This window comes from Phalacrocorax carbo, chromosome 14, assembly GCF_963921805.1.
Source record: "Phalacrocorax carbo chromosome 14, bPhaCar2.1, whole genome shotgun sequence".
Lineage (NCBI taxonomy): Eukaryota > Metazoa > Chordata > Aves > Suliformes > Phalacrocoracidae > Phalacrocorax > Phalacrocorax carbo.
In genome coordinates this window covers 8,389,611-8,409,797 of record NC_087526.1, presented here as the reverse complement: position 1 = coordinate 8,409,797, position 20,187 = coordinate 8,389,611, and the positions used below count along the sequence as shown (strand labels likewise).

General features: G+C 44.7%; 1 protein-coding gene and 1 non-coding gene across 2 annotated transcripts in view; both read left to right on the top strand.

Annotated features, from left to right (window-relative positions):
* The first annotated feature begins 4,606 nt into the window (after positions 1–4,606).
* On the top strand, positions 4,607–4,678 carry TRNAE-CUC (transfer RNA glutamic acid (anticodon CUC)). The gene has a single exon. It is a non-coding gene; the product is annotated as a tRNA-Glu (tRNA).
* Positions 4,679–4,853: 175 nt separating this feature from the next.
* Positions 4,854–20,187, top strand: part of DNAJC5 (DnaJ heat shock protein family (Hsp40) member C5) — a 33,336-nt gene continuing 18,002 nt past the window's right edge. The window contains exon 1 of the mRNA XM_064465433.1: positions 4,854–5,022. The gene's annotated coding sequence lies outside the window, so the exon portion shown is untranslated. The remainder of the gene's footprint in view (positions 5,023–20,187) is intronic.

Here is a 20,187-nt window from a genome sequence, read left to right as displayed (position 1 = left end):
AGCCCTAGGGGCAGGCAGATGCTTTTTCACCTCCCCAGGCACCTTCCAGTGAGGGATCTCAGGTGTTTTGAAGGAAGGTTAATTAAGCCTTTCCTTCCTGGTTACAGGCTTGACAGCATTTTTATCACTTTTGGTCACTTCTAAGTATGCTCCTGGCAGCTCTTGCAGGTGCAAACCTCCAGTTTCCTTCGGGGATGGGTGCTGGACTGCAGCGTCCTGTGCAAAGGACAGAGGGCATGCGGCTTCCTTCCCTGCAAAAACTCAAGACCGGGAGCATACGAAGCCCCAGCAGCCTTGTGAGCATCTGCGTATTCTGTTGTAACCAGGGGAGAAGGCTTTGACAGCAATATTCCTCTTCTGATCACCCCCTGCCAACAGCCTTGGTGAGCCAGAGCTGCTCAGAGGGGCTCGGGGGCAGCCCCGTGTCCCTGAGTGGCTGTCCTGCTGCCTCGGAGCCTGGAGAGGGTTTATCCTGGAGCTTTTACAGAGTCACTTCTCTCTCCTCCCTCTTTTTCCTGTTGCTTCCCTTAAATGAAACATCCCAGTATTAAATCTACACTAACGAGGCCAGCACGTGAGCCCTGTCAGCATTGAGATCTTTACAGGCAGCGACAGAGCCAGCAACCAAAACAGCGTCTCCTCTTTCCTGCTCCTTTGGTTTTACCGCATGATTTTCCTTTTCTTTCCTCATCACTGATGACTCACTGGGCCTCCCCTGATTGCTCCCATGTTCCAGGGGGGTCCATGCTGAGTGGATGTTATTAACTGGGGATGTGGTAGCTGGCGAGAGGCTTTTCCCATGACGGTGCCTCCGCTGCCTCCCCCAGGGGGATGCTCATCTCTCCCCACACCTCCCACTGCTGCATTTGTCCCTGCCAGCTCCATGGTGCAAAGGATGGGGCTGGGTGGCACAGACAGCCTGTTCCTGATGCATCTCCTAGCCGGGGGCTCATGCAGCAGTGTCTCTGTGCAGCCGGGTCCTGCTGCTGACCTCGGCTGCTCTGCTGGATGGGTTGGGGGTATAATTTAGGTCCATAACTGGGCAAGCACTGAGCAAACAGGTGGGAGCTGAGATTCACCAGGGAAGAGAGAGCAGTAGGTGCTCCTGAGGAAGCCCAAAGCCACATTTTTGGGTGTGGTGACACATGAAAGAGACTTGGCAGTCATTGTCCCCTGCCAGCAAGCACCCAGGGACAGGCTCACCCTCTTGGGTGAAATGAAAACTTCCCAGGGCATTTGGGATTTTTGTCTCCTGCCTGTGAGGAAAAGGATGGGAGCCCTCATCCCAGCAATGCACAGACCCCTCACTCCTGCGGCACTGGGAGTTTCCTAAACCCCAAAGCATGAAGTGACACATGGTGGCCAGGCAGTGCAGCATCCCATGCCCTTGCTCTCGGTTCGTGCACTGCCATGGAAAGGAGAGTTTGGGAAAGTCCAGTGCAGAGCACTGGAATGCCTGAGCCATTGAAAGGAAACCTGCATCACTGTAAAAGAGAGGGTGAGTACCTGCACCTGAAAATGGGACGGTTTGGGCAGAGGAGCACAAGGTGCGGGGGCTTCCTTGGGAGCATCACAGGTAGAAGATCATGCCTGACCAACCAGATAGCCTTCTACAATGGCGTGACTGGCTGGGTCGATGAAGGGAGAGCAGTGGATGTTGTCTGTCTTGACTTCAGTGAGGCATTCAACACTGTCTCCCATAGCCTCCTCACAGGCAAGCTAGGGAAGTGTGGGTTGGCTGAGTGGACAGTGATGTGGATTGAGAGCTGGCTCAACAACAGAACTCAGAGGGTTGTGACCAGTGGAGCAGAGTCTGGCTGGAGGCCCGTGGCTAGTGGTGTTCCCCAGGGCTCTGTGCTGGGTCCAGTCCTGTTCAACATATTCATCAATGACCTGCACGAAGGGACAGAGTGACCCCTCAGCAAGTTCGCTGATGATACCCAGCTGGGAGGAGTGGCTGATACACCAGAAGGCCGTGCTGCCATCCAGCGAGAGCTGGACAGGCTGGAGAGCTGGGCCGAGGGGAACGTGATGAAATTCAACAAGAGCAAGTGCAAGGTCCTGCCCCTGGGGAGGAACAACCCCCCGCACCAGCACAGGCTGGGGGTGACCTGCTGGAAAGCGGCTCTGCTGAGAAGGTCCTGGGGGTGCCGGTGGGCAGCAAGCTGACCATGAACCAGCACCGTACCCTTGTGGCCAAGAAGGCCAACAATATTCTGGGCTGTATTAAAAGGAGTGTGGCCAGCAGCTCGAGGGAGGTTATCCTCCCCCTCTACTCTGCCCTGGTGAGACCATATTTGGAGTACTGTGTCCAGTTTTGGGCCCCCCCAGTTTAAGAAGGATGTGGAACTGCTTGAGCAAGTCCAGCGGATAGTTACTAAGATGATCAGGGGACTGGGGCATCTCCCTTATGAGGAAAGGCTGAGAGACCTGGGCTTGTTCAGCCCGGAGAAGAGAAGACTGAGGGGGGATTTCATCAATACCTATAAATATCTAAAGGGTGGTGTCAGTACGATGGGACTAGGCTCTTTTCAATAGGGCCCAGTGACAGGACAAGGGGCAGTGGGCTCAAGTTGGAACAGAGGAAGCTCCACCTCAATATGAGAAAAAACTTCCCTGTGCGGGTGCCAGAGCAGGGGCACAGGTTGCCCAGGGAGGCTGTGAAGTCTCCTTCCCTGGAGACATTTAAAACTTGTCTGGATGGGTTCCTGTGTCCCTGCTGAAGCAGGGGGTTGGACAGATGATCTCCAGAGGTCCCTTCTAACCACTACCATTCTGTGATTCTGTAGGGGGAAGCTGGATTGCTCTATCCCACAAAGTGGGAATGAGCAGATAAACAGCAGAATCAAAAAGCAACTGATTGCAAAAAGCTAGAAGGAATAATTTTTCTGTGCTGATACTGTGTCCCAGTCCTCAGCCTAAACAGTGGCAAGCTGGTGCAGCCTCGCCTCGAGTGCTGGGTGCAGTTTTGGGTGCCACAGTACATTAAGGATATAAAGCTACTAGAGGGCATCCAGAGGAGGGCCACAAAATTGGTGGAGTTTAGAGGAGAAACTGTATGAGAAGTGGCTAAAGTTACTTGGTTTGTTCAGCCTGGAGAAGAGGAGGCTGAGGGCAGACCTCATTGCAGTCTGCAGCGTCCTCACAAGGGGAGGAGGAGGGGCAGGCGCCGGTCTCTTCTCTCTGGTGACCAACGACAGGACCCGAGGGAATGGCAGGGAGATGTGCCAGGGGAGGTTTAGGTTGGATATTAGGAAAAGGGTGGTGGGGCGCTGGAACAGGCTCCTCAGGGAGGCAGTCACAGCACCAAGCCTGATGATATTCAGGAAACACTTGGACAATGTCCTCAAAGACATGGTGTGAATTTTGGGGTTGTCCTGTGCAGGGACAGGAGTTGGACTCAATGATCCTTGTGGGTCCCTTCCAACTCTGGACATTCTGTGGTTCTATGAAGAGTTTTTAAGGAATTTGACATTTATGCTCGTGAGAGGGGTTGCACAACTGCTCCAGTGACTGGGAGCCTGCGCTCATCCCTGGCTGAGCAGGCAGCATCCAGAGCCAAGCGCTGGCCCAGGGCTCCTCTGCCCATGGACGCCTCCTTGTGTCACTGTGAATGCGAGCAGCATGGGCTGGCCCTGCGTGGGTGCTGGGGTGCTTTCAGCATCTCTTCTTGGGTGCAGGCTCTGTGCAAGGTCAGTGCTGGGGAGCTCTTGCACGTAGGTGGTGTTTTGGATGGGGAGAGGTACCGGGTGCCCCTGGAGCATCAGTGCCAGAGCTAGGCTGGGAATGGGGACTTGGCAGCTGTTGAAGGAATTGGGGCTGGAGCAAGAAGAGGGTGTGGGTGCATGATTAATTGTGATCACTCTGTTGGCAAATGGGATCCATCATCGTTCATTTCTTTAAAACGTGAGTCAAAGGCAGCAGTCGGGAAAGGCTATCAGAACCATGCGGGGAGGTCACAAGCCAGTGGGGCCATGCCAGGGTGGTAGGAGGGACAGCCAGGGCAAGCTGTGGTGCCTGGGCAGTGTTTCTACATCGGCACTGGGGTCACCCACTCCAGGACACGCTGGATGGGGGAGGGGGAAATCAGACTTTCACCCACCAGTGGGAAACAGCAGCGTTCTCCAGGGAGCGGCAAGGAGTGCCAGGAAACTTGAGCAACTGAAAAAACCACTCTGACTCTTGAGCTTAAAAAAACCTGTTTTCCTCTAATTGTAAGTGGTGGTTTGTTTGTTAACAGGAACTGGCTCAGCACCATCCTTCTGGGGCATACAAGAGCTGGCAGTCCATGTGGGGATGTGCAGGTGGCAGGCTGGGTACAGCACCCCGAGAAAAAGTATAGATGATGAAGGTGCTGCACAAATGTAATTTAAAACTGAGGGTCAATATGCATGGGCGCTGGGGGCTGAGCACCCCGGACACCACCTGGAAAAGCAGCAAACTCCCAAATGAGGGTTGGACTAGATGCCCTCTGAAGGTCCCTGCCAGGCCATACCACCCTACGATTCTATGAAACCTGCAGCCGAAGGGGGATGTGTCGCTGCAGCCCCTGCGCGGCCCCGGCGGCGGCGCGGGAACAGCGGCGGGCGGGAAGCACTCTCATCGCTCCCTGGTGGTCTAGTGGTTAGGATTCGGCGCTCTCACCGCCGCGGCCCGGGTTCGATTCCCGGTCAGGGAAGGCTTACTTTTACCCCGCTTTTCGCGCCCCCCCCCCCCCGCGCTTTACCACGCACCCCCCAAACCCGCTCCGCACACGCAGAATGCGCTGCGGGCGCATGCCCGCGCCCCGCGGGGGTGTGTTTGCGCGCGGGGGGGGGCCCTGCCTGGCGGCGCTGCGCAGGCGCGGTGCGCTGGCCCCTCCCGCGCCCGCCGTCGGCGTTCGCCGGGTCCCGCTCGGTGTCTGGCGGCGGCGGCTGAGGGAGCCCCGCCGCGACCCGCGGCCGCTCCGCGCCGGGAGGAGCCGCCCGCAGCGTGGGGGCCGCCCCCGCCCGGGGCTGCCCAGCCCCCGCCCTCGGGGCGCAGGTGAGGCGCGGCGGCGGGGCCGGGCCGCGGCGGGCCCGGCCGGCTGGCGGAGGCCAAGATGGAGCTGGTGCTGCCGGGGCGAGGGGCCGTGAGGGGAGCGGGGCGGTCTGGGGTGAGGGGGAGGCGGCGGAGGGGGGGGCTCCGGGGCAGGGCGCGGTGTCTCCGCCTGCTTCTGCCCCTGCCCGGGGGGCACCGGCTGGCGGGGGACCGGGGGCGGCCCTGCGGGGCTTCCCCACCCGCGCCCCGCATCTCGGGAACCTCCTGCCCCGGGTGGGGGGTTCTGTGGAAATCCCTGCTGCCCCCGACACCCACATGCGCGTTCACGCGTGGGGGTTTAGGGGCCTGCGTCCTCTGCCTCTGAGCTGTGCAGATTGAGGGGGGGGAAAAAAACCCCCAAAACCCGAAAAAAAAACCCAACAAAAGGCCTGGAAAGGTGAATTCTAAATGAAAGTCATTTGTGTCGTGCGTGAGGCGTGACTCACAGTGACTAGTTTTTTTTTTTTTTCACTGGAGGGATCTGGGATGATTTTTGGTTCCCCTTTCCATATGTTATTCTGCTTAATTTTTAAAAACGTAATTTATAACTGCTCGGATTATGACATGCTTAATGAACGGTGTATTGGCAATGGGAAGTAAATCCAGCCTTTATGATGAGAAACTTGCAAAGGCAGCATAATTTTATTTATTTGTGCAGTGCCTTCTGGCTCTTGGGTTAATGATTCTGGTCAGGTAATTCCAGCGATATGGAATGCACCTGGGCAAAACAGTGACAGCTCGTTTGCTGATAACGCGTCGCACTTGCTTTTATGCTTTTTCAATATCTTGCTGTTATAGTGACACAAAGCTGTTGACTTTATTACTGGAGTATATTGCACTGATGGAGCCGCTTCTCCCTCGGAGAGCACGGTGAAGGCCATTCGTATGACACAGAAAGGAAAGCCAAACGGTTTTATCTTTTTTGGATTTGTTTTTATTGTGGTATTAATTTTTGTGCGCTGTGAGACAATGCTGTAGAGCCCTGTATGCTTAATATTCTCTCTTCTGCGGTAAAGCTTAAAAAAATGGCATAAATTTGGAACATCATCTTAAACCAGTATGAAATAGTGTAATTCTCCTAGCTGATGTCTGCCTAACGATCTCATGCTAGTGTATCTTAAGCAAATGGAAGTGTTCTGTGTGTGCTTAAATACCAAATTAGTTTGCTGCTATTGAAGCACAAACTTGCAGGCCGAACTCACCCAGTGGCTGACCGGTGGTGTTTCACCCATTTCATTGGGGAAATTAAGCTATCGAAAGTATGCAAATCTGAAAGGATTTCCTTTTGAAATGCGTCAGGATTGTACCTATTTAAATTCTTGAATAGTAGCAGCCACCTTTAAGTGGAATTTATTCTTTAGACCAGGATTTCAGTAGAGGCGTTTTTGAGTTCTAAGGCATCTGTTGGTTTCAGGCTGCTTGAGATCAGTGTTGGCATTTTGTTTGCTTTTGATAGAAGATGATAGAGTCCTAATCTGACTAAGAGATCCTGAGAAATAGATGCCAAATTAATTTGCATTAATGAATTAGCTCTGATAATTCAAGTACACTGTGCTCTGGGAGGGAGAAAAGAGGGGAAGCAAAAGCTGGAGTTGAAGAGAAATTGACTTTAATATATAGAGTGTAGGATGAAAAGAAGTTTATTTTTATTGAGCATCTTCCTGTGGTTTCCTCACATTGCTCTAAGGACTTTGAGAAACTTGTTGTGATGCTGGCCGTGCAGAATCTGCTTTGTGGGTGCCCCTGAGTTTGGAAATGAGATTTTCAGTCAAATAGCTTTTTACAAGCGTAAATAAATGCTGCTTTCCCTCTCTCCTGCATTTTTTCTTAGTGATTGTCCACAGTATTTAAATGAAAGGGGAGATGCTGCAGCGTGGTCATTTTCCTTCTAAATTTTTCATGTCTTGTATTGATAAATTGCAGGCTGTAAGTTCAAAGTGCTGGTGAAACCAAAGTAGAGATTTCCCAACTTCACAGGGTGGCTGTGTGCTATATTTAACCACCTTTTATCAGCGAGCATCTGAAAAAAGTAACTTTTTTAGTATCTTTTGTCTTGTAGCGTAGACCTTATATCCATGTTGATTATTCCCAAGAAGTATAAACACCCTTTCAGTCTTCCTAAACGCCAAGCAACCCGCTGCCTGGTCCGTTGGAGGTTAGCGTTGCCATGGTCTACAGCTGAAGTGGAGTAACTTGATGTGGTTTGTGGCTGAGGTGGTGCAGTCACCGACCTGACTTCAGTTATGAAGTTACCCAAGATGGTTGGAGCCTGCCAGAGACTTGTTTGGCAGCAGAAGATCAGAGCAGGCGTCGAAATACAGCTCTGATGCGGACAGGCTTTTCTTACCATGCTGTACGAAGGCGCCCATCAAGTCAGCGGTGTTCCTTGGATCTTCATACTTGGGAAAGAATTGAGTGGTACCAGAATGTGATTTAGCAACCTGGCAGTATGAATGTTGATTTGAGACTTCGGGCCTTGTTTGTGGGTTTTGCTGTGAGGGAGGTGGTAGTTGTCAGCAATGATGTTCTTAATCATCATATTTCTTCTCTTTGTGAGCTCCAAGAAGGCATTTTGTCTGTGTTTAAGCATTTTGATAGTGAATGCTAATGGAAGCCGAACTGGATTACTTCAGAAATCATGTTTTCAGTTAAATGTAAAAAGTTGCTGATATGACTCTCTGATTTTATGAATTCAAATGCCAAAATATCCTCTCTGGGGAGGTGGGCACAATTTAAGAATAGGAGATGGTTCTGCAAATCTTACCTGTCTGTTAAATGACTTGACTTATAATAACAGTACTGCAGCTGGCCTGTGATAATTGCCATATTTCCCCTTTTTGATCAGTTTGCCAGTGTTTCCTCTTTTAAAGTATGACTGATGTTAATAACCAGATAAAAATATTTTTATCTGGTTATGTTTAGGAAGGGAGGGGGTTGGCAGAACTTTTCTGCAAAGCTTATACATAGACTGAGCGCCAGTGTCCTCCCCAGAGCATGCCAAATGGCACCTGCCAGTATTTTCACTGCTGTCCCGTCAAACACACAAGCATGGGGATTAATTTAAGGTAATTTTAATACACTAACTGGTTTCCTTCAGTTTGGTCTCGAGCCATGCGAGTCCTCTTCGTTTGGCTTTGCTGCTTGCAGTCTAGCTTCGGGCTTTGCTGCAGCTGTGCTCTCGTGGCCTCTCTTCTCCTCCAGGTTTACCTGGAGCACTAGAGAGGGATTGCCTCTGCCTAGGAAGATGTGGCTCTTCTGGCGCTCTCCACTAGTCTGAGGAAAAGATATTTTCAAGTAGTGGGTGTATGCAGTTTGGCAAGTTGCTTGGTTTCCGCGAGGTGACCCCCAACTTGTAAGCAGATGGCACGGAGGGCTGCAGTGGGCCAGTCCATGGTCTCAGGAAATGGTTGTGTGGCCACCTGTGCCGTAAGACAGATGGGTCATGGCAAAATACAGGAGGAGGGATGAGGAACGTGGCTAATGCTGAGGACCAAAGCAAAGTGTTGCACTGGTTTGGTTTTTTTTTTAATAGAAAAAGTTGTTTTCCTTGTGCTCCAGTCATTGAAGTAATTTGAATTAAGCAATATTGGTTTAGAAGTGTCCTGCCCTGGTCATCAAAGCTCTTCCACACATTCAGACATTTGCAAAAGAAAAGACTTGTAGGATAAAAAGGAAGTTGAGGAGTGACCTTGGGGCACCTGGTCAGCGTATGCTGTCAGCAGGTTGCAAATGCTTATAATCTCTCAAGCTGTTTGTGAATTCTTATCATTGTTTTAATGTGTTTTTTATCCTTATGGTTTTGTTACTATGTTAACTACTATGTGTTGATGCTGGTTGGTTAACCTGTGACTGCTTTTTATCTTGAAAGACAGGAGTTTGAATAGTGCTGTATCCGCAGATTTTCTTAGAAGTTCACTTAAAGAATTTTCTTAATCCATAAAAACATACGAAGCACAATTGTTAGAAAGTACATGTGTTAGCTTTGGAGACAACTTTGTTTCCTATTTCAGGCGGTGTAAGTTGATAAAAAAGAACTGCATTCCAGAATGAAAGTGCCTCAAAAGATTGTTTAAATATTTTTAATGAAGTAATAGTAGCTACCAAGAAATGTAACTTTTTTTCTGTGTGCATAGAATAGCTAAATAATAATAATTGGTGTTAGATTGAGTGGTCTCTAGTGCATTGTTGATGTGTAGGTTTTTCTCGGGAGAAGGTGAATAAGATTGCTTTAGCATACATTCAGATTTCTTATGTCCTGGCAAATTCTCCTGTGTGCTTACCTTGTATCTGCATTGCAATAAAACGTGCCTTTTTAAACTCCTTTTATGCCTTCTTCAGCAATGCTGAAACACTTTCAGTGCCAGCATATTGTAGGGCCAACTGTAAAATTTCAGAACGTTTTTCTTCTGGGTGCAAGTTTTCCATCCTCTTGTGCATGCATTGGTAGAAGAAAATCGAAGGCGTGTGGCTTGCAGCAGTACAGTAGCTCCCTTGCAAACGGAACGGGTCTTCTAGGCCTGAGTAAATTTAAATTAGCAGCTGCTACCTCCTCTTTTGTGATCTGCTCAAGGATTTTGTAGTGAGAATAGGGTTTTTTGATGAAATTTTTTCTTTTTAATATACTTCAGTACCATGATCTAAACCATGTGGGGTGAATGGTTCAGCATACAAAGAACCCCAGTGGTATTTAGTTACCTCTTATCAAAGCGGTGGTAAAGAACCAAGGGTTTTTTTCATGACACAATATATAGTTCTGTTTTTAAAATTTAGCACAGCAGCAAAAGATGAGCCATCATGAGTGTGTTGCCTTTAACTGGTATTTTTGTCATGGTGATGGCCTGATGGCTTCTGACAGATGAATGATGCAAGTAAATAGTTCTTTACATCTGATTGCAACAACAGGCAATATCTAATAGCAGTGCGGGGAGGTTGATAGAAGAGCACAAACCAGAGATCCAGCCAGCGCCCCACTTTTCCCCCCGCCTGCCTTCTGGGCTTCCTCTTCCCTCCAAGAATATGTATTTATGTATCTGTCAAGAACCGTTTTTTTTAACTGCTTGCTCTAGGAACACTGACTTACACCATCCTGCCTTTGCTTTCGTCGCATGGGACTTCACAGTCCTTACTTGGTTTCATCTGTGTCTTACTAAAGCTGTGTTAGGTGGCAGTGGTAGGGATTCTGGAACACTTGTGGCTTTTACAGACAATCTGTAGAAAAGGTGGATATATAGGACCTATATGTTGATAATATTTTGCCATGTGGATGGGAAAAGTCCAAAGCTTACTGATGTCATTACAGTAGCCAATTACGCAGTTACAAAAAGTAACTTGCAGTGGTTTTCTGTTTGCTTTTCCCCTTTAAATTTAAATTTTTGGCTGTATTTCAAATGAAAATATTCTTTTCCCTTCCATCTGTCATTACATATTTTATGTCTTAACAGGATTTTCTGTTACTGTGATGGTAATATCTTAGCAGTTTTATTTGTGCTCAGAAATAGTTTGTAATTTTTGTGTCACAGCTGCAGTGCATGGTGTGTAATGTGGATCTTTGCCTAGACTGGGTCAGTCGTTACAGAATTTTCCTTACGAACCTGCTTTTCATGGCATAAGGATTTAGGGACACTTACTGTAAAAACATAATTAGGTTTAAAGCTGCTTGTAGAGAGGAGGGGGACTTGGGAAGCCTAACCCCCAGTGTTTTTGTTCGTAGTTACTGGTGTCAGTGTCTGCAGTAATCTAGAAGGTGCCAAGTTCAGGAAATTCATTCTACCAAGACTAGGTTGCACCAAGTGAGATATTTCTGATTTTGGGTTGCATCTATTGTTACTTGATGGTGTACAATTAGGGGATTAAAAAAAAAATCTTAAGAAATGTCTTAATTTTTCTTTACTACTTTGTAGTTATGAGGTCAGCATGAAAGCTGGCAGTCCTGCTTCTGATATTTAGAAGTGCGAGAAGGGGGTCAGCGGGCAAAATGGGATGTGTTAAAATCTTGTTCAGATACTGGAGCAGTGTGTCTTTGGGAGACGTGTAGTGCTGTGATAACAGAGGGTAGAAGAGGAATAAAATTAATGAGTGTTCATGTGCTTTTACAAAGGGCATACAGAATCCTTGTGAAATCATCTGGTATCTGGACAGGGAATTGAAACAGTACTTTTTAAGTTCTGCTCTAGTTCAGGTCTGTCGGGGACTGGAGTTATCCTGGTACAGTTCCAGGTCAGAGCGATAACTGCTTTGATCCAAAACAGTTGGACTGATCAGATGCGCCTCAACTGACTTGATCTGTGTAGTGTTTCGGGCAGGGAACCCAGCTGCGTTCTGCAAGTTCTGGAAAAGGGTGAGATGGTTTGGCATGGCTGGTAGGACCTTGGCGGGAGCAGGGGTCTGTTTCTTTTCCTTCTTGCCTGCATGGTTTAGCTTCTACTGCTCCTAGATACTTTACTCTTCCCAGCACCCCTTGGCATCTCCTCGTCTGCTACTCCTGGAGGAGGAGGGAAGGGACCACGAAATTGTTCAGTGCCTCCACTGAAATATGAGGTGAGCTGTTTATTGGAAGCTATAAGCAGACATATTTCCCGTTCTAAATTGAGTTAAAAGAACTGATTCAGTTACTGTTCAGAGCAGTGAATTGATTTAAGTTCCAGGTTCATTCTGAGTTGCTGTTCTTTGTGAGCTTTAGGAATAAAACTAACTAACAAGCCGTGTCGCACAGGGACACCGCTTCTCCACACATGTAGGATCCTGTTGTGTGTCTTAAGGAGTTACCCTGGTCTGTGGTGAAAGAAAAATGGGCAATGAGCCATGTCTTTTCTTCAGAAAATTTCTTCTGTTATCATTGGGGGTTGGTTTGACAAGTGACTAGTCAGTCAGTCATTCTTCTGAAGGCCCTAACATTGATGTCCTTGCTTTGAGTAGACCATTTTTATCACATGGCAAAAGTTAATGCATATTGAACAGAAATGTTTTGCCTGGACAGTAATTAGTAAAAATATTTATCTTCCTTAATAACTGACTCCCTCTTTCTTTCTTTTTCCTACGAAGTTCCCAATTTCCACACTTGCTCACTTCATTCTTGTTGCACTCTTAAAAATTGCTTTGCCACAGCACTTGCTATTCACAGTTAACTTAAGAAAACCAGGCAAACAGAGCTAATAAAAAAGTGTTTGGAAGGTGCATAGTTATTTCCCAAGCATACCTTGGTGTTTCACTGAACGGTTTGGATAACAGGGACAACAATCAACATGGCTTTATTTTTTATTACTGGTCTTGAAATGGAATGTATGTTGGATGAAATATCTTGGGTGATGAAAACCCAGCATCTTCTATAGTTGTCCTACAATGTGCAATTCCTTACCCCAGTTTCCTATATCTTATCTTAAAACCACATTTCTTCCAGTGACTTGTTCTGTTGACATCTTCTGTATAAAACCCAGTTAGTCCCTCTTGCATGTCAAAAATTATCTTTCTATGTTGACTTTCACTCTTTATTCCTTGCTGTTTTGAGGCTGTTTAAATGTGTAGATGTATAAAATATTATTTTAAAATAACCCTAAAAGAGGAAAGGTGCTATTTTGTAACTAATTCTGTTCCTCCAAATGATCCTCAGGAAGATGCACTCTTGCTTTGGGGAGTATGTGTAAGACCACCACTGGTTTAACATTGCATTGACAGTGTCATGTCGTGCATACAGGCACGCTGAAGAGACATCTCTCATACTGTGGTGTCAGTTAAGATCAGAGGGAGGAATAAAAACATCACAGTCACAAAAAACTATGGGGTTTTCTGGTTTTGTTCTCAGTTATTACTTTAGGTGGAAAAAAGACTAAATGTGGTAATTCTCTGCTTTACACTGAAACTAAAAGCCACGTGCATTGGAAACGGCGGTGATAAAATTATGCATCAGTGTAATAGTGGCATTTTTGTTTTAAGTCCTCTGCAGCGCGATTCCACTCTGAACACTTAGTTAATAAAATCTACATGCGTTTAGATATTCTAGTTCTTATCCCAATTATAATGTTAGAAAACTCAGTTACAATTAAAGTCTACAACATGGTTTTTCCATAAGTACCAGGTTTGCAAACTAACTCTATGGTCTGAACTTCAAGCTGTGTCTTTTGTTGTTAATCACTTGTGAGTTAGTGGGAAAATCAGTAGGACAAATACCATTCTCAGTTGCCTTATTATTTCTAAATCATGGCCTTGCTTTTTTTTTTGAAGCAGCCATGAAATACTATTGCCAGACCGAATGGCGGCACTGAGGACATACTTCATCACGCAGTTTGCAGATTAAATGTATGCAGAGAGAGAGAATGACGGAAATAAATATCAATATGGTTTCTGTAGGAGTAGGACAGAATAAATCTTTTTGTTGGTGAAACTGCACTGTGTAGTTAGAAAATACCAAAGAGTTTCTCCTGTAAGAAAATGTCACTTTAAATTAAAACCAATTTTAATCCAACCCTGTGATTTGTTTGGGTATTTCTAGCCAAATGAGCTGGTGGAGACAATATAGAAGGCCTTAGGTCCTGAGCACCTCGCAGTCCAGACTGACGCAAATGTATGAGTTCTATTCTGGTTCATATATTCTTGGTGTGTTATAGGAATATAGTTACGTTAGCAGTGGATTCATAGTGACTTTCTTCAGTGATGTGAAAACTGGACTTGATCACTAGGGAAGCAGTGTGTCATCTATCCCAAGGTGCTCTCTGCTCTGTCTTACTGTGTATTTACCTCTGGACATGGGCTCTGCTTTTGTTGACCCGAGATGAAACAAAAATATTTGCCATGAAGGTATGCCCCTCCAGCATCAACCAGCCTTCAAAAGAAAAGGAATTTTATTGTGTGTTCTTGCCAAAACAATAAGTAAAAGTTTGAGTGAGAGAAGCTGTGCCGGTCAGTTCAGATTTCATCATGAAAATCATAAGTCTTAAATTCTTTTATGCTTCTAAATGTCCATGTGCTGGGGAGTTGAATGGGGCAAGTATGGAACTCGTCTCCTTGTGCTTTTTAAACCATTTTCTGTAATGTCTGACAGTGTCCAATGAGGAGGAATCTGTTGTATGAAGAAGACTGGAGAATGTCTTGCATGTCCAAAATATTTATTTTGTTCGTTTGTATCAATTAGTTTAGTAAACCTGTGTTCATGACTTGCCATTTCACTTACATTTTTTTCAGATCTGTTCTACCACTCCATGTTTGTGCAGGGATAGAATCATAGAATGGTTTGGGCTGGAAGGGACCTTTAGGGGACATTTGGTACAACCCCCTTGCAGTGAGCAGGGACATCTTCAACTGGATCAGGCTGCTTAGAGCCCCGTCCAGCCTAACTTTGAATGTTTCCAGGGATGGGGCCTCCATAACCTCTCTGGGCAGCCTGTGCCAGTGTTTCACCACCCTCACTGTAAAAAAAATTTTTTCCTAATATCCAGTCTAAATCTACCCTCCTTTAGTTTAAAACCATCACCCCTTGTCCTGTCACAACAGGCCTTGCTAAAGAGGTTGCCCCTGTCTTTCCTACAGACCCCCTTGAAGTACTGGAAGGCTGCAATAAGGTCTCCCCGGAGCCTTGTCTTCCCCAGGCTGAACAACCCCAACTCTCAGCCTGTCCTCGTAGCAGAGGTGCTCCAGCCCTCGGATCATTTTTATGGCCCTTCTGATACTTCTGATTTGCAGAATTGCAGGGTATGCTTTGAGGTCTCGTGACCGCTGGGAGAGTGTTGTCCTTAATTCAGATGAGGTTGGCTGCGGAAAAAGCAGTTTGTGGTTTCTCTGTCAGTTGGCAAGTTGTGTTTGGGGCAGAGCTTTACCTGGGGGCTTGGGGAGCTTGGTCTGCTTGGGTTGGTGCTCCCCCCTCACTGTAGCACAGTGTTTTGGGTTTGAAAGATTTTTATTCTACAGCCTGTGCCTTGTTTGTAGTCAGGGGACCTCTTATTCCTGGCCATGTCTGGTTTTGGGGTTTTTTGAGGCTTAACTGGACAGTGCAGTTTGGTGGCAGGCAGGACTCATGCCAGTGCTGCAGCTTGTTCACAACGCTTCAGTTCATGCAGAGCCTGGTGATCCTAGGGTGGAAAAGAGCTTGCGATTTAAAAAATATTATTGGTGTGTTTATAATTTTAATCTGTATTTTCCTGAAAGCAGTGGTTTTGAGGGCATTTTTGAAAGTTGTTGAAAATGTTATTTTCCACCTTAAACATCTTTTACAGCACCGACTGCTTTGTCCTGGTGTAGTTTTCTCAGCTGCAGGACTGCAGGAGAGACTGCCTATTGTGCTTGTGGTGTTTGACTAACAGGGAATGGTGACAAGCGGTGCCTTTGCGCCAAGGACCTGTCACCCGAAGGTGCTGTAGCTCTGCTGACCTGGATTCCTGAGCTACTGTCATGGCTTGGAGTGCCTTAATGTGAGGCTATACCAGCTTATACTTGGTTGCCAGGTCTGCATCAGAAAGCTACGTCAGTGTGTATCTGTTGAATAGGACAAGTTGTTATTAAAACTCAACATTTATCGGCATAGGGATGTCCTTATTAGGCACGAGCACTAGCACAGCAGTGGTCACCAGAACAGCTCTTCTTGTCTTTGACTGCTCTGCTGGCTTTTTTGGATGAAGCTTGCGGTGCTGCATGCGGCCTTGCAATTGGGAAAGGGAAATGAGTGGTGGTTTGGTTTTGTTTTTGGGGTTGTTTTGTTTTTTTATAACTCTTTATTAGTATTCAATCACATCTGAACAGAAGACAAATCTGTTGTGCTGGTTTTGCCTTTGGTTTTTTTATGGCCTAATAAAAAAGTTCTTGAATTTATGTTAGAAACCCATGTTTTTTCTGGTTTTTTTTTGTTTGTTTGTTTTTTACAGAAGGAAATTAAAATGTTCTTTTCTCTGGCAGTTTCTTTGAGGAAGTGAAATACTGAAACAGTGAAGTCTCCTCCCCACTCTCCAAAAAAACTGGGGCAATGCAGTTGAGCAGTCAGGAGAAGAAGGGATTTTTAGATATGCTTAATTTTTAAACTTTGCAAAAGACAAAAATCTTTGGAACTAAAGTCTTCACAACTTAACTGAGCAGATACAAGTGTTGCTTGAATAATTATGCATCTTCTTAGGCTGGGAGGACCTGATCAGGTACGTGAGGTAAAAGTGAATTGGGGAAAAAAGTTTCTTTTCTGCCTGCATTATTAAAGAAATAGGCTTAATTTTTTAGAGTAAAATCTTGTAGATTACTAAAAACTAATTACCCTGTAAAACAGAAAGAAAGGCTCTGACGTTACAATTACATTGGATTCCTGGTCGTCGTATAAAGGCATTTTAGCTTTCCTTTCCTCAGCTAGGTGGCTTGGTGGGTGATTCTTTCTGGAAACTTGGCTTTATAAATTCTGCTGTTCAGTTCTGCTAGTTTTGCTCTTTTATTAATAACTTTTTGAAAGGAAGATTTGTGTGCTTGGTCGGGGAAGAGATAACCGTTAAAGAACTGAATGGCAGAGATTAATAACCAGAAAACAGAGGTAAAGTTTCTCAAAGAGAAACACCAGACTTGATCATTTTAGATCAGGTTGAAGATATGTGAATTAACTTCTGCTGTCGGTACAACCTGGTCTTTGTTTTTCCTTTTTTACCCATTAAAATAGACTATTAATTTCAAAGTCGTTAGCAAAAACTGTTCATGATTGCAACTGCCAAGAGTGTTTATTTGACAACAAAGTGATTCCAATAATAAATTAGTTTTGAAATAATTTTGGTCTGCATCTTGCAAGTTGTAAACCCATGCTCGTATGTTATTTAAATTTTGAGGGGGAGAAATTCCTTATTTACCTTTTCATCTGCCTCCACAATTGATAGCAAAAGAAGATAGGAACAACTTTTTTTCCCCCCCCCCTCTATCTCCTGCTATTGTAGATGAGTACGGAGGGTAATCTTCCCCAGCCCTTCCAGATTAACTTCTGATAAATCTCTCTCTTTCCCTTTGCTGACCAACTTGTAATTTGAAATATGTGTTCATGTCTGGGAAGGTCACTGCACCATTTCTTTTGCCTCTCAGACTGCTTATATGGCTTTTTCAGATGTACTCTGTAACCTCACTGTGTTCCTTCTTTTTGACCAGGCAAAAACTGCCTGTGCTGTAAAAAAGTGCTGCATAGACCATTGCTGGCTCCGTAACCAGCTGTTAAAGTTGTTTCAGTCCCTGTGTGTTTGTTGCACGGTTACTGCTTCATGCAACAGAAAACTCATCCTAACCTACCGAAAGCATCGAAGCATTGGATCCGTGCCTTGGCCTCCTCCAAGAGGTCAGTGATCCCATTTTTGGCAATTGAACCAATCTCTGAACCTTTTGTCACCTGAGTGAATAGACTTTTTTCATCTTTCACTGCTGTTTAAAAGCCTTTAGTTGTCTTACCTCCAGATGTGATGTAATAGTATAAACCCCATTTTTATGTGAGGAAACCCATCTGTTTGTTCCAAGACTTCCTCTGTATTTTAAAGGTTTAATGCTTTGACTATATTGGTATAGTCATTAGCAATATGATTTTTTTAAATTGATAGAGTTTATTCCACTCACCTAGCACAAATGGAGCTGTACCTCTGTATTGATGATTTTGAAGACCTGTAAGGTATTTCTTCTTCAGAAGAAATAAGTGACATCAGCATCATTCTGCCCACAGTAGGAATGTTGTGTTTTTCCCGATTTGTTCTAGTGAACTTGCATGCTATGAGTAGTTACAGCAATTCAAACACTGCATAGATTTGTATAGAGAAACAATTAAGAGTAGTAATGAGGCAAGCAAACAGAACTACAGGTTTTTGCTAAATTTTTAAATAGCTGAATGAGCAGGTGTAGGGTTCTTTATAGCCATATACAGTTTGTGCCACTTGCACTCTGCCATATAAACTACTGTAATGCCATAAACAGTAATTTAATTTTGCTGAAGGATTAAATAGGAACAATGAAATCCGAAGTAGAGAATCCACTCAAAACCCCAGGGTTTTACGGAGTAATTCTTTTAGTTGAGGAGAGACGATAGAAAATGTGACTCTAATACTTTTTTTTCCTCCTAATATGGAAAACCTTCTTCAGTAGGTTCGAATCTTACTCTTGCAAAAGGTACAAGATCACAAGTCTGCTGTCCAACCTGTTAAAAGACTTAAATGGTTAAATTTTAATCTGCTAAGTTTATTAGAGGAACAATGCTTGTATCACTGTAAAGTTTGTCACAAGTTTCAGTGTAACATCCCTTGCAGTTGTTAATGATGTTACATGAATTTAGACTTGAATTTAGTAGAGAAGTTGTGTTGTCCCAGATTTTATTTATTTAAAAGCTGTGTGTTTCTGTGTTTTGGGTGGGATTTTTTTTTTTTAACCGCTATTTAAGAGAATTTAATGAAGATTTTAGTGTCACAGCCTTTCACTGTTGGAGACCTGTCTTCTGTTCCAAAGGCAAATGAATTTGGCCATAGTAAGGTGGTTGTTTGTGGGAGAAAGATGCATACATTTGACATTAATTTACTGGATACTAGGTTAGATTTACATCAGGATTCACATGTTAAAACAGAATGCTTTTATGGATAGGAGATTTCTCACAGGACCTTTAGCGAAAGGCTACAAACTGAATAGCAAAATTTAGCTAAAAGGCTTTTGTGCTGTGTTATTAAAAAATATAAGCAACATCAAAACACTCACTCTTTGATGCTTTAATGAAATAGTAAATATTAGTGCTTCAGTTAATAGGTTAAAAATTACTATTTCAAGACAGCTAGAGGAATGTTCATGAACAGTCCTTTAAAAATAGTAGTAGTCTTCTGAGTGACCGTATTAGCCAGTTTGCTTCATCTTCAGCCTTTTCACATCATTTTTCCAATACATGTTTATTTTGCAAGTCATGTGAGCAAGTGAGGATGTGAAAATAAAGGCTTTGGAGTTTCCGTTTTGTCTATTGACATTGTGTGTTTGTTTAGCCTTAATTGCAGCATTGATTCTTCAAATACTTGAGAACTATGATACAGCTCACGTACATGAGAGATGGATCATGAAGTGAGGTATCCTAAAGGTACTCGCCTCTTTTTGTTAACAACATACCGAGCAGGGTGATGACAATTCTGTTAATAGAACTGTTAAATAAAAATGGTTCTCCTGCATCTGTCAGAGGAGGTTAGGGTAGACAGAAGAAACAGAGGCCCTTTTTATCAAAAAGACTAGATCTGAGAACGTGTCTGATTTCTGTAAGGAAAAGGTAGTATGTATGTCTTGGTTAGAGGTAGACTATTTATGGTCACAGTATATGGGGAAATATAATATTAGATGAATCAAATTCAGATTTGCAGGACAAACGAGGCTAGAATAGCTGGTTTTAGTGTGAGGAGAATGGTTTAAAGAACACGCAAACTTCCTAAGTATATTTCTTCATCTGTGTTACAAAACTTATCACAGTTTTAATGAGTTATTGAATAAAGTTTGTATTTGTGTAGCTTTGCTTGCTTTTGTTATCGTATCTTCGTCATTCTTTAATGTTCTGATTTTTATACTTACGTATAAATTCTCTGCCTCTTAAACAATTGCTTATTCCCTTTGAGTTTTTGTGTTTTTTGAAACATGGTAACATCCGTTAATCTTGATCTTAAATGCTTCTGTTTCTTTTTTGGCATCTGTCCCTTCATTTTCTGTCCTTTTGTTTGTATTGTGAATATCATGTAATAAGGAGGGAAGGTGTATACAAGCCATTACAAGCAGGGTATTATGTAGAGCTCTGGGTCAGTGGATCTGGCCTGCTGAATAATGAGATTGGATGGGTAGATCAAAACATTCCTGAGTCACTAAATTAGAATTGCCGGTTGCAACAGACACCCAGAGAGCAAAACCCCAGAAAGGCGTCCTGCGGATGGCCGCGGTGCTGGCAGGGAGCACGCACAGGAGGCTGCAGTGAGGGAGAGGCGATGCGGGATGCTGGCACGGCTTTCTCGTGTACTTTGATTCTTTTGTAAGTGGTGGCTTCCTTTGGAATTTATTTTGGTCTTGTTCAGTTATTTCCAGCTGTAAATCAGGCTTTCTGCTGTTGATGAAACTTGGTATTGGCATAACGGTGAGGCTGAAGACAAGATTGGTACTTGCAACCATATTAACATAAAAAAATGACTTTTCTGTATATTCTGA